Raw genomic sequence first — 12,706 nt, forward strand, 5'->3', positions numbered from 1 at the left:
GAAAAACATCTATTTCTGCTTTATTGACTATGCCAAAGCCTTTGACTGTGTGGATCACAATAAACTGTGGAAAATTCTGAAAGAAATGGGAATACCAGACCACCTGACCTGCTTCTTGAGAAACCTGTATGCAGGTCAGGGAGCAGCAGTTAGAACTGGACATGGAACAATAGACTGATTCCAAATAGGAAAAGGAGTACGTTAAGACTGTATATTGTCAACCTGCTTATTTAACTTATATGCAGAGTACATCATGAGAAACGCTGGACTGGAAGAAGCACAAACTGGAATCAAGATTCCCAGGAGAAATATTAGTAACCTCAGATATGCAGATGACACCACCTTATGGCAGAAAGTGAGGAGGAACTAAAGAGCCTCTTGATGAAAGTGAAAGAGGAGAGTGAAAAAGTTGGCTTAAAGCTCAACATTCAGAGAACTAAGATCATGGCATCCAGTCCCATCACTTCATGTAAATAGATGGGGAAACAGTGGAAACAGTGTCTGACTTTATTTTGGGGGGCTCCAAAATAACTTCAGATGGTGACTGCAGCCATGGAATTAAAAGACAATTACTCCTTGGAAGGAAAGTTATGACCAACATAGACACCATATTAAAAAGCAGAGACATTACTTTGCCAAGAAAGGTCCATCTAGTCAAGGCTATGGTTTTTCCAGTGGTCATGTATGGATGTGAGAGTTGGACTATAAAGAAAGCTGAGCACCAAATAATTGATGCTGTTGAACTGTGGTGTTGGATAAGACTCTTGAGAGTCCCTTGGACTGCAAGGAGATCCAACCAGTCCATCCTAAAGGAGATCAGTCCTGGGTTTTCTTTGGATGGACTGATGCTGAAGCTGAAACTCCAATACTTTGGCTACCTGTTGCAAAGAGCTGACTCATTTGAAAAGACCCTGATGCTTGGAGGGATTGAGGGCAGGAGGAGAAGGGAATGACAGAGGATGAGATGGTTGGATGACATCACTGACTCATTGGATGTGGGTTTGGGTGGACTCTGGGAGTTGGTGATGGACAGGGAGGCCAAGTGTGCTACAGTTCATGGGGTCACAAAGAGTTGACGACTGAGTAAACTGAACTGAACTGATTATGCTTGCACAGGTGGTGTCCTAAGTTCTGTCAAAAATTTTGCCAAACACTTTTATAAATGAAAGTTTAGAAATCCCATCAATATTTTAATATCTTATGTGGTCCAAACAAATTACAATAACCCAGTTTCATGCTGTCTATATGATATGATGAGTGATGGATCCTCCATTTGATGTAGACATTTACTTCCTGGATAAGCTCTGTACAGTTCCTAGAAGATCGGCTCATCTCAAACTGAGGTATCATACTTGGTTTCCTCTAGACTACTCTCAGTAAATCTGATTTTTCTTCTAGGTCTTGCTGCCCTAGTTATGTGCCTCTATTTAAAATTCATCACTGATTTGATTAACCTCAAATGCCATTCATAATCCAGCTGTCAGAGGCAAGAACTGAGTAGCAGCTGGGAATATGAAACAAAGCAAAGCAGACAGCGCAGCAGAGCATTAAAAGGAGTGGAATGACAAATGGGGAATACCACCAGGAATAGAGAATTACCGTAGGAGAACAACTCAAAAGCACTTTGCATGATCAAATTCCACATGTACTTGTTTGGATGCTCTGGGAAATGCAGGCAGCTCTGTCTGCTGTTCACAGCAAGTTGTTCAGCGTCTAAAAGATAATTAGGCAAGTTGGACTACTATGCTGTTTTTCAGCACATATTATGCTGAAACACTGTGATAATAAGGCAATTTTATATAAGCTTAGCCTTTAAACTATGCTCAACTTCTTTTTCCTGAAAAGAATACCCTAAACTTCAAACCATGATTATCCCACTAATTATTATGGCTTAATGAGACATAGAAGAATGAAAAAAATTGCCCCAGGTTCAAAGACAAATGTGAAAATATACATTGCATTTTAATTAACAAGACCATTAGCATTTTTTTTAAAGCTGTCTATAATGTTTGGAGTTTAAAAAGTGATCTATAAAGCCATGCTAAGGAAACCTAAGCATGTGATTCTTATCTGCCAGAATGAAAAAATTTGATTTTGCTGCTCACAAGAAAACTGTTTACCATATACCAACCAATCATGGAAAATAGGAATATTGACTACATTATAGTACTTTGGTGAGGAATTAGTATTCTAATAGGAGGATTGCTTTCCTAAAATGCTATGTTGCTATTTTCATAAAATATATCTAGACATAATTGGCTTCCAATAGCAACCATATAGTACAATAGTTAAGAGCACCTACTCAGTCATTTGCTTGATGTGTTACATTCAGCAGTTACATGTGTGTCTCAGCTTCCTGTTCTGTAAAAAATAAAGTAAGTTATAATGGTATCTTCATTGGAAAAGACCCTGATGCTGGGAGGGATTGGGGGCAGGAGGAGAAGGGGAGGACAGAGGATGAGATGACTGGATGACATCACCGACTCGATGGGCATGGGTTTGGGTGGACTCTGGGAGTTGGTGATGAACAAGGAGGCCTGGCGTGATGTGATTCATGGGGTCGCAGAGTCGGACACGACTGATCGACTGAACTGAACTGAACTGAGTACATAAGGAAGGACTGATGCTGAAGCTGAAACTCCAGTACTTTGGCCACCTCATGTGAAGAGTTGACTCATTGGAAAAGACCCTGATGCTGGGAGGGATTGGGGGCAGGAGGAGAAGGGGACGACAGAGGATGAGATGGCTGGATGGCATCACCGACTCGATGGGCATGGGTTTGGGTAAACGCCGGGAGTTGGTGATGGACAGGGAGGCCTGGCGTGCTGCCTTTCATGGGGTGACAAAGAGTCGGACACAACTGAGCGACTGAACTGAACTGAACTGAATGCATAAGGTTTTTCAGATAAGTTGTTAATATAGTAAAATGCTTAGAAAAGCACTAAGTAAAGAGTAAATACTGAGTATTTACTGTAATTATTATTATCACTGCCATTGTTTTGTTACTATTACTGTCATTTCAGTGAAGAATAAACCAATTTTGATTCTTCACATCTTAATTATTAATGAAACAATTTTATGAATAATTTATTAATTATAAATTATTAATGGAAACAAGTATTTTTTCCACAGATGTTACTTTATTAATATCTTCCAGATTCCTTCTGAAGTAGTTACAGAGTTGAACACAAATAGAAATGTACTAAGTATTTACATACTTTAGAAATTTTTGCTTACCATAACTAGCCTAATAACCCATTATTTGTAAATTAATTGTAATTATTAAATAAGGAGTCTGAGTTTAATAAAATTAAGTAATCCATAGAAAAAGCATAAATAATCATGACTCCAAATCTGATTATTCCCTTTAATTTGTTGTTGTTGTTTAGTCCCTAAGTCATGTCTGGCTCTTTTGCATCCCTATGTACTGTAGCCCGCCAGGCTCCTCTGTTCATGGGTTTCCCAGACAAGAATACTGGAGTGGGTTGCCATTTCCTTCTCCGGGGCTCTTCCCAAGCCAGGGATTGGACACGTGCCTGCCAATTTGGTAGGTAGATTCTTTACCACTGAGCCGCTCTGCCTGCCAATGCAAGAGATGTGGATTCGATCTCTGGGTCAGGTAGATCCCCTGGAGAAGGAAATTGTAACCCACTCCAGTATTCTTGCCTAGAAATTCCATAGAGAGAGGAGCCTGGCAGGCTACAGTCCATGGGGTTTCCAAAGAGTTGGACAAGGGCTTATCAATTAAAACAATGTTCCCTTTACTTAGAGAATAGTAAATTCTCAAGACTATACAGAGATCCTGGTCTTCAAAAGGTAGTGACACCAAGTTTCCCTTTCTTTGCAACAGAAAAAGAGGAAATGTTGGAAAACAAAATAGTGAAAAAATAGAAATATAAAAAAATAAGATGTGTAAATCAGTATATTTCTCTTAGTTTGATTCAATGATCCTTATTAAAGTGCCAAATGTATTTCAGAATTTTTTTTTCAGTTTTCAGAAAGGTAAAGGTTTACATAAAATATGTATACCCTCAGAAAGGAATGGGAAGAAAAGAGTGTAAATAATAATTGTATATAGTTTCACTAGAATTCAATTCAGATTGTATAGCCAAAAGTTTGTCACTTTCAAAAAAACTTTTATTTTCAGAGCTGTTTAGATTCAAAAGTAACAGACAAGAATAATTTACTTGATTTTACTCATCATATCCATTGAGTTGATTTTCAAATTAGGAGTGTTTTTTCTTTGCCTTAGTCATTCACTTATTAAAAAATTCTTACAACTATGTACTTTACCTATGATATACATACATTCCATGGCCTTTATATATTCAATATCTTTAAAAATATATAAATCAACTATTTTTTCCTTATTATCCCCAGATCTCACTAACTGATTAACAAAGCCAGATTAATTTAACAAAATACCAAAAAGAGCAAAAATGACTGATGCTGACATCTGATGTCTATTAATCATCTATTAATCATCTTCTTATCTACCTATTTATCTTTTTTTAATTGAATGATGACATTCCATATAGAAGTTCTAAAACTTAAGTTCCAGTCATTCTCCATTTGGATATATGGAGAATTTGCAAACATCCTGGAAGAGCATAATAAATGTGCATTTTTTAAAAAGTATGGCTTTCTTATACTAAATCAGATCCTCAAAATGATCCATAAATCAAATTAAAAATTATAAAAACAAGTTTCAAATATCATAGAATTGAACTTTCTGATAAGAATTTGTATCTCAGAAGTGCATCATTAGTGTATCCCCCAGAATATTTTTAAGAATAAAATTATGGGAAGTGGAATATCCTGTATGCATCTGCTGCACAGGCCCTTCTGGTGTGCTTGTCCTTGATGCTGGCACAGTCTGTATCAGTATGCCTGGAGACAAACTGGGAACAAGTGTAAGCCATGCATGCAGCCCAGGGAACTCCAGCTGACTTTACCCGAGTTGACGTTGAATCCAACTGTAATCATTGTTCATTTGGTAGAAATTACTTGATCCTACATTTTACAAAACTCACGCCAGTACTAAAAATGTCTTTTCCTGCCAGTTTGCTCCTTTGTTTACACAGAGAAAGTATGGGGTTCCCCATGTTAACATTCTTGATATGTTCCCAGGTATCATGTATATGAAGATAGAATAGAGATATTCCTCTGAGGGTTTTATTTTGGCAGCTTTCTTTCAAGTATTATTGAAAACTTGCCCTTACACAGGGTTCTTATTTAAAAGTGATCTAAGTAAATACTAGTGTCTTAACCTTTGCCAATTTTGTGTGTTCATTATTCCCCTGAGAGCAGTCAGACACAAAGTGAGTTTTGAAGACAGGAGCTTTCATCTCTGGTCAAAACCATTGAAAATGCAGCACAAAATAAGAATGGCTTCTAATATTTCATGTAAAGGAGTGCTTGTCATTCACAGGAAAAAATATTGAATTTACATGCATTAAGTAAAACAGAACAATTAAACTAAAAGCTGGTTAGGAAGTATCAAATAAGCACGGGCATATATGAAACACTGAAGAGACATAACATCAGTTATGGAAAAGTTTTATATCATTCATTATAAATTTCAAATTCCTCATGTACTCAAACAGTTTTCACTGTTGAGAGACCATGCCCTCTCATATTTATACAGAGAGAAATTCATCCCTGGTAACTCAGTTAAATAACAATTGAAAAGGTCTCTGTTGGGAAGATATTAAAATGATTTTTTCTTATTTTTATACCTATAATTCTTGCTTTAAGCTATAATTTTAAAACATCAACTACTATTACTGAAAACACTGTGATAGGAAGCCTGCACAAATATTTTCTCCTAAAACATACTCTAAATACTTTAAAAGAACCATGTTGTTCTAATGTTTCCTTCTTTTCTCTTCATAATCTGGATGTACCATAAATGCCTAAAGAAAAGTATATTAAAATAAGAGTCACTTATAACTACCATTTTAATAAGCATGGTTATTAAGTGTAGGTATAAAATATTATTTTAATAGTGTCTATATGATTTAAATAGAGTTTTAAAAATATCTGAACAGCTGGCTCTAATTAGGGCATGGTGGTGGCTGGTGGTTTACTAGATAAGTCCTATCTGACTCTTGTGACCCCAGGGATTATGACTCTTCAGTCTCCTCTATCCATGGGATTCTCCAGGCAAGTATACTGGAGTGGGTTGCCATTTCCTTCTCTAGGAAATGTTTCCACTCCAGGGATCGATCTTGAGTCTCCTGCATTGAAGGCACATTCTTTACCACTGAGCCACCAGTGAAGTTTTATAGAAATATTTGCAAGATTTAAAGAGATAGAATCTAAGTAGAGCCATAATGTTTGCATGAAGCTTCCCAAATTTGCTCAGATCTTTAGGCAAGAGCTTAGAAGCAGAAGAAAATTGCAGAAGTACAATGCAGTTTTCATCACATGATATCATACTAGGAGCATGACTTCCTGTAGGTCCGGATCTTCATCATTTACTAAAGTAGTGCTTTGCAGATCTCTCCACTAGAAGCACCCCTTTTTTCCTCTTTCTGTACTGTGCTCTTCACAAGGAAGTCATTCTTTACAGCTCAGTCTTAAATAGTGAAGAGTTAATGCTTCATTTCCTTGAGAATGGACTATCTTCTTCTTATTTAGAATTCTTCTGTACAAGAGTTTTGTATTATTTCTCTAATTTATTTGTATTTCATACATTCCTTTATGTTTCATGTATTTATTTATATCAGTATGGACTTATGAATATTAATTTATACATTGGATTTTAATGTAATGCTGCTTACTTAATTTTTTTCCTCAAACAGTTCCAGGTCTGGCCACTGGGAGCTCTTTCAGTTTTCTCCTGTATCCATCCCTTTGACAGACATTCCATTGTGGGTGAGCTATTCGTTGTTTTAATTTTTGAACACTTCCTAGTTTTCTGATATCACAAGATGCTGCAGTCATTTTTAAGTATCTCCTACCCCAGTAATTGTGTATATATTAATCTCTTCAAAATAGTTTATGTCTTTCCATAAAACTAACATAAAAACAGTATTGCAATACAAAATTTCTGTATGCAAGACTTAACTAGTTCTTCAGCAGAACAAATCTGTGTGTTCGGCATTGTCAGCCTGTGAGTCCCCAGCAGCAGTATGGCCTCACCCTGTGAGTCCCCAGCAGCAGTATGGACTCACCCTGTGAGTCCCCAGCAGCAGTATGGAGTGAGGACGTAGTGCAGTGGAACAGCTCGAGTTCCTCTCCTCCGGGACCATCCGTTGCACAGGTCACAGAATAAGGTGCTAACGACCCAACCCTTGCTCAACGGCAATATCATGCGGACTGGTAGCGACGGGAATCACAATGGAAAGAACATCTCAAACTTCTTTGTGAGGACGTGTGTTCTAAGATACTTAGGAGAAGAGGGAGACAAAAAGGCTGATGACTCCTCACGTCACACTGCTGGGGAATTGAACTGTTTATGAAATTTCTACAAAAATTGGGTATCCTTAAGCTGATAGGCCTGGGGAAAAAAAAAGAAAAACAATTAATTCACTAAGTTGTTTCACAAAGAAATAATTTTGAAAAAGACAGAAAATGTGTAAAATCAACCAAAATGTACGCAGCCATGGTTTAATGTACAATTACTTTAAAGTCATTGTCAACGTGAAAGTATCTTAAAGTAGAAATGGAATCACAGACATCCTTACACAGTTTATGCGAAATATCAAGAAAGCTGTCTGAATTATCAAGAAAGCTGTCCTGGATTCTCTTGATAGAAACATCTTTTTATTGTATTATTTTATTTACTTGCTTCAGTATGACACTTATGTGAATAACTAAACCTTTCAATAATTCCCTCATCTGAGTCATTTTTTGGAACTGAATATTATTAATGCCATGCAGTTGTTCCCAGTTTTAGTCTTTAGAGAGAAGAAACTGTCCCTGGTCAAGGAAAAGTGTTAAATAGTAATTGGTCTTGGCAGGGAGATCTACATTCACGTTCCAGCACCTTCTCCACTGGGGCGCCACTGTCACCGTGACCTCCACCTCCTTCAGCAGCATTCCAAATGTGCAGTGCTGCGGGCTACCAGATGTATCTTTGAAGTTCCCATAGGTAGGCTTTGCTTCCTGGGGAAATACTACTTATTCACATCAGTTTTCAAGGTTGTTGAGGAGGAAAACACCTACTTTTCCAGTGCCTAAGTGAGACACTGCATTGTGCCTTTCTTTAGCAGAAGACATTACTCATTTTTTCTCCTTCAAATAATGACATGAACTGCCTAATAATACTTTGTTCTTAATTATACTCCAAAGGTGATAATTGACACAAATTTAAAATTGTTTTACATAAAATGGTACCCTCAATATTAACTGAAAACTAACTTAAACTAATTGCTCTAAGTTGAAAGCACTAAAACAGCAGGAAAGAAAGCTTGGTCTTTAAGTTGGCTCCATGTATTTATGCTTCTAAAAATGACTGTACCATATTGGAAAATTTATAAGATCTGTCTTATTATGAGCATATCAAAGTTCATAATTATTTTTTCTTTTACTAATAATTTTATTTTTAAACTGAAGATTTAACTATCTCTGCATAAGTATTAGAAAATCTTTAAATTGCTGACATTATTACATTTTCTCCATTCACTGTTTAATTTCTGGTCAACATTCACTTAGCCTAAGAAAGGATTGGAAAAGAAAAGAAACAATATAAAATTTAGATGCCATATAAGGCATTACTGAAGAAATAATCTACATTATAAATATTTATGAGATAAAATTATCCACACATAATTAAATTAATAATTTCTTTATTTTCACTTTAACTTTTGATACACATATATTTTATCAAATAATAGAGCTATAGTTTTTTAACATAAATTTTTATGCTTGAAGATATCAGAAAATATCCATTAAATTTAAGTGATATTAAATGATGATATGTGGATATTTAAGTCAGTTTAGTCATTATCATACCACCCATTTCCCCCAATATATCAGAGATTCATGAATATTCAAGGTAGTCCTGATTCTGACCTTTACCCTCTGCAAATGGCTATTATTGAAATGTCACTATATTATTGTAATTATGTGTTTGCTTCTTCTCTTTTTACCTTGTGAACTATTTGTGACTAGTGGCTATTTGTCTACAACATTTAGCATAGTACAGACCACATGAGGGAAATTCAATGTTTGTTATATAACTGAATGTAAACAAATATATTTATTCATAAAATGCTTGCTTATTTTTCAAATTGAATGCCTGATTCTCATTTATCATGGAAATGACACTGTTGACAGCCAAGGAAGGAGGCTTAATTGGGGTTTAGAAATAAGCATTATAGAATTAGTAGTTTGTCCTTGAATAACCTCATACAAAAATTATTCCCAGTATCATGTATTTGACAAAGGTAAATAGCTTACTGTTCATTATTTTCCATGAGTTTATACCTTCCACGGCCAACATTAAACCACACTACTCAAGGGAGGCAAGTTAATACTTCACTATACATCCAACAGCACTATAGTACCTAGTGTGTTATCTGCTTCAAAATAGGACTCAAATCCTGTGTTAATTGTGCCTGCTCTAAAACAGCAGCAAATATTATTTGTTCAATCCAACACTACACTCAGCTTTGCATATTATTATTATTTTTCCATTTATTTTTATTAGTTGGAGGCTAATTACTGTACAATATTGTAGTGGTTTTTGCCATACATTGACATGAATCAGCCATGGATTTACATGTGTTCCCCATCCCGATCCCTCCTCCCGCCTCCCTCTCCATCCCATCCCTCTGGGTCTTCCCAGTGGACCAGGTCTGAGCACTTGTCTCATGCATCCAACCTGGGCTGGTGATCTGTTTCAGCCTAGATAATATACATGTTTCGATGCTGTTCTCTTGAAACATCCCACCCTCGTCTTCTCCCACAGAGTCCAAAAGCTTTGCATATTAAAGTTAAAAAGACAGTTGCTTCTCTTAGTGTTTATAAACTAGTAGAGAAAGAATAGTTATCAAAGAGTGAAAATGCATGGTAATAAACAGTGTGTTTGTGAAACTGAACCAGGTTTGGTTTAAGGAAGTTTTCAAAGAACTCATGTCAATGTTATGAACTAAAGAACAGTAGAGTAGAGTAGATACTTAACAGTAAAATAAACTAGATCTAGTCAACTAGACACTTTAAAGAGTTGGTGAGAGATTTCTAGGAAAAGTGGGAGGCACATGAACAACTGTTCTAGCAAAATAATAGCATGATAAATTTTGTATTTAAGAAAATACCATTGCCTGTGTTTTGGAAAATGATTTGGTGAAAGTCAGACGAAAGTTGCTTCATACAACTCCACAAAAGAGTCATGGTTGTCTGTGATAATGTAACATCACTGAGAATGGAGAGAATAGGACAGATTCAGATACTAGTAAGAAGATAGTCTTAACAGGACTTAGTCTTTCTATATATGTAAAGTTAGAGAGAAGGTATATACATATTCTGCCTTAGAGAGTTCTTACCACTATGTCTTCAAGTATCATCTATAGCTTGATGACTCCCCACAAAAACCTCCATCTGAGAGCTTCCTTTCCATCTCAAGACCTGTATTTATCTGTTCTCAGTTACCTGTATTTCCATGATTCAAGGGCATCTCGAGTTTAATATATTCAAGACTCAGTTTTACCTGACAAACTTCTCCTGTGTTCCCTATCTCAAAGAATGGCACCAGTATCTCTGAAGCTGCTGAAGCAGAAAGCTGAATGATTATAAACCCTTAACATACTTCCTCTGTAACTATGCATATGTGAAAAGACCAAGTCCTATTAAGATTATTTTGCTGTTCAGTTTCTAAGTCGTTTCTGACTCTTTGCAACTCCATGCACTGAGGCATGCAGGCTTCCGTATCCCTCACTGTTTTGTTGCCAATACCGGAATCTGTCCTCTTCTCTCCATTCTTGTTGATACCTTAGAACAGCCATAACTTTTGTGGAGTTCTGTGAAACAACCCGGTAGTTGATCAGCTTTTGTCTTCACATTCACCAAACCATGCTAGGGAGATGTTTAAGAAAATCAGTAAAGCCAACCAGTCCTTGTTAAAGCAGCTTTCTTCCCTGTGATCATAAAAAATACTATTTCCAGGTAAAATGGAAAACTTTAATTAGTTAGTAAGTTATCTTTCACCAATATTTCCATAAAACTTTATAAAGCAAGTGCTCAAAATAACTAAATCAAAATTGTGCAGTCAATAGACTGAATTTAATAGAATACTTCCCCTGGCCTGGGCTTTCCTGTGGCTCAGACAGTAAAGAATCTGCCTGTAATGTGGGAGACTCATGATCCCTGTATCAGGAAGGTACCTTGGAGAAGGAAATGGCAACCCACTCCAGTATTCTTGCCTGGGAAATCCCATGGAAAAAGGAGCCTGGTAGGCTACAGTCCATTGGTCAGAGTCAGATAGGACTGAGCAACTAACATTTTATTTCCCCTAGCCTAGTACTTTCAAATAATTTGTGAGAAATTTAAGAATCAGTGTCAACTTTATTGAAGTGGATGAAAACCATAGAGAACAAGCTTATATACAGACTTAGAAGCTCATGGTGTTAATTCTATAGAGCTTCTGTAATAGACAACATTGGATCAACAAATGATCAAATTAAACTAAATTTCAAAATATATTGTAAGTGTGTATCCAGAGTAAAAGCAATAATTTTTAAAAGTATCTCCAAGATTTATATTTACTTCTGTTAAATGTTAATGCATTTATTCATTTAAAGTGTAACTTATTTACAATAGCATATTAGTTTCTACAAAGAGATTCAGTATTTTTAGGATTATACTCCTAAAAGTTATTACAAGATAATGGGTATAAATCCCAGTGGTACTGTATAATATATATATAATATATATATTATATGTATATATAATATATCATCTATTTTACATAGTAGTTTTATCTCTTAATCTAGTATCCCAGTCTTATCCTTTTCCCTTCCCTCTCCCCATGCCTGGTAACCAATAAGCTTATTTTCTATATCTCTGAGTCTGTTTATGTTTTTACTATATATATTTGTTGGTTTTACTTTTTATATTCCAAATAGAAATGACATCACACTGTATTTATTTTTCACTGTCTGACTTATTTCACTAAAGCATAATATTCTCTAGGTTTATCCATATTGCTACAAATGGCAGAATTTCATTTTTTTGATTGGCTAAGTAAAATTTCCATAGATAGATACACCCCCCCCACATCTTCCTTATTCATTGTTGATGAATAAAGATAGACTGTTAATACACTATTAATGGACCCTCAGTTTGCTTCTATAGCTTTTATTTTGTCTTCCTCTCATTCTTTTATTTATTTTTAATTAATTTATCTTTAATTAAAGGATAATTATTTTACAATATTATGTTGGTTTCTGTCATACACCAACATGTGTCAGTCTTGGGTATACATATGTCCCCTTCCTCTTGAAATAGCTTGGCTTTTGTAATAGGAATGCTATGAACATTGAGGTGTGTGTATCTTTTTGAATTAATATTTTTTTCTTTGTCCATTTAGAATATATACTCAGGAGTGAAATTATTGGATCATATGGTACTTCTATTTTTAGTATTTTTGTTGTAGAATCTGAAGTCACAAACTACTTCTCAGAGGACATGCAAGACAGTGGAGTATAGCTATCAGGTCCAAGGGGAATCGGCTCCCAAAAAGGACCCCAATGATATCAGA

At 35.7% G+C, this 12,706-nt stretch overlaps 1 long non-coding RNA gene across 2 annotated transcripts; it reads right to left on the reverse strand.

Moving 5' to 3' along the window:
- Nucleotides 1-987: 987 nt before the first annotated feature.
- LOC139030273 (uncharacterized) lies at nucleotides 988-7,311 on the reverse strand. 2 transcript variants are annotated; one of them, XR_011482583.1, is made up of 3 exons: nucleotides 7,179-7,311; nucleotides 2,303-2,361; nucleotides 988-1,713 (listed from the first exon to the last, which is right to left on the reverse strand). It is a non-coding gene; the product is annotated as an uncharacterized lncRNA (long non-coding RNA). The 2 variants fall into 2 exon arrangements; XR_011482584.1 differs by having other exon boundaries at nucleotides 7,147-7,311.
- Nucleotides 7,312-12,706: the final 5,395 nt, after the last annotated feature.

This window comes from Odocoileus virginianus, chromosome 21 (genome assembly GCF_023699985.2).
Source record: "Odocoileus virginianus isolate 20LAN1187 ecotype Illinois chromosome 21, Ovbor_1.2, whole genome shotgun sequence".
Taxonomy (NCBI): domain Eukaryota; kingdom Metazoa; phylum Chordata; class Mammalia; order Artiodactyla; family Cervidae; genus Odocoileus; species Odocoileus virginianus.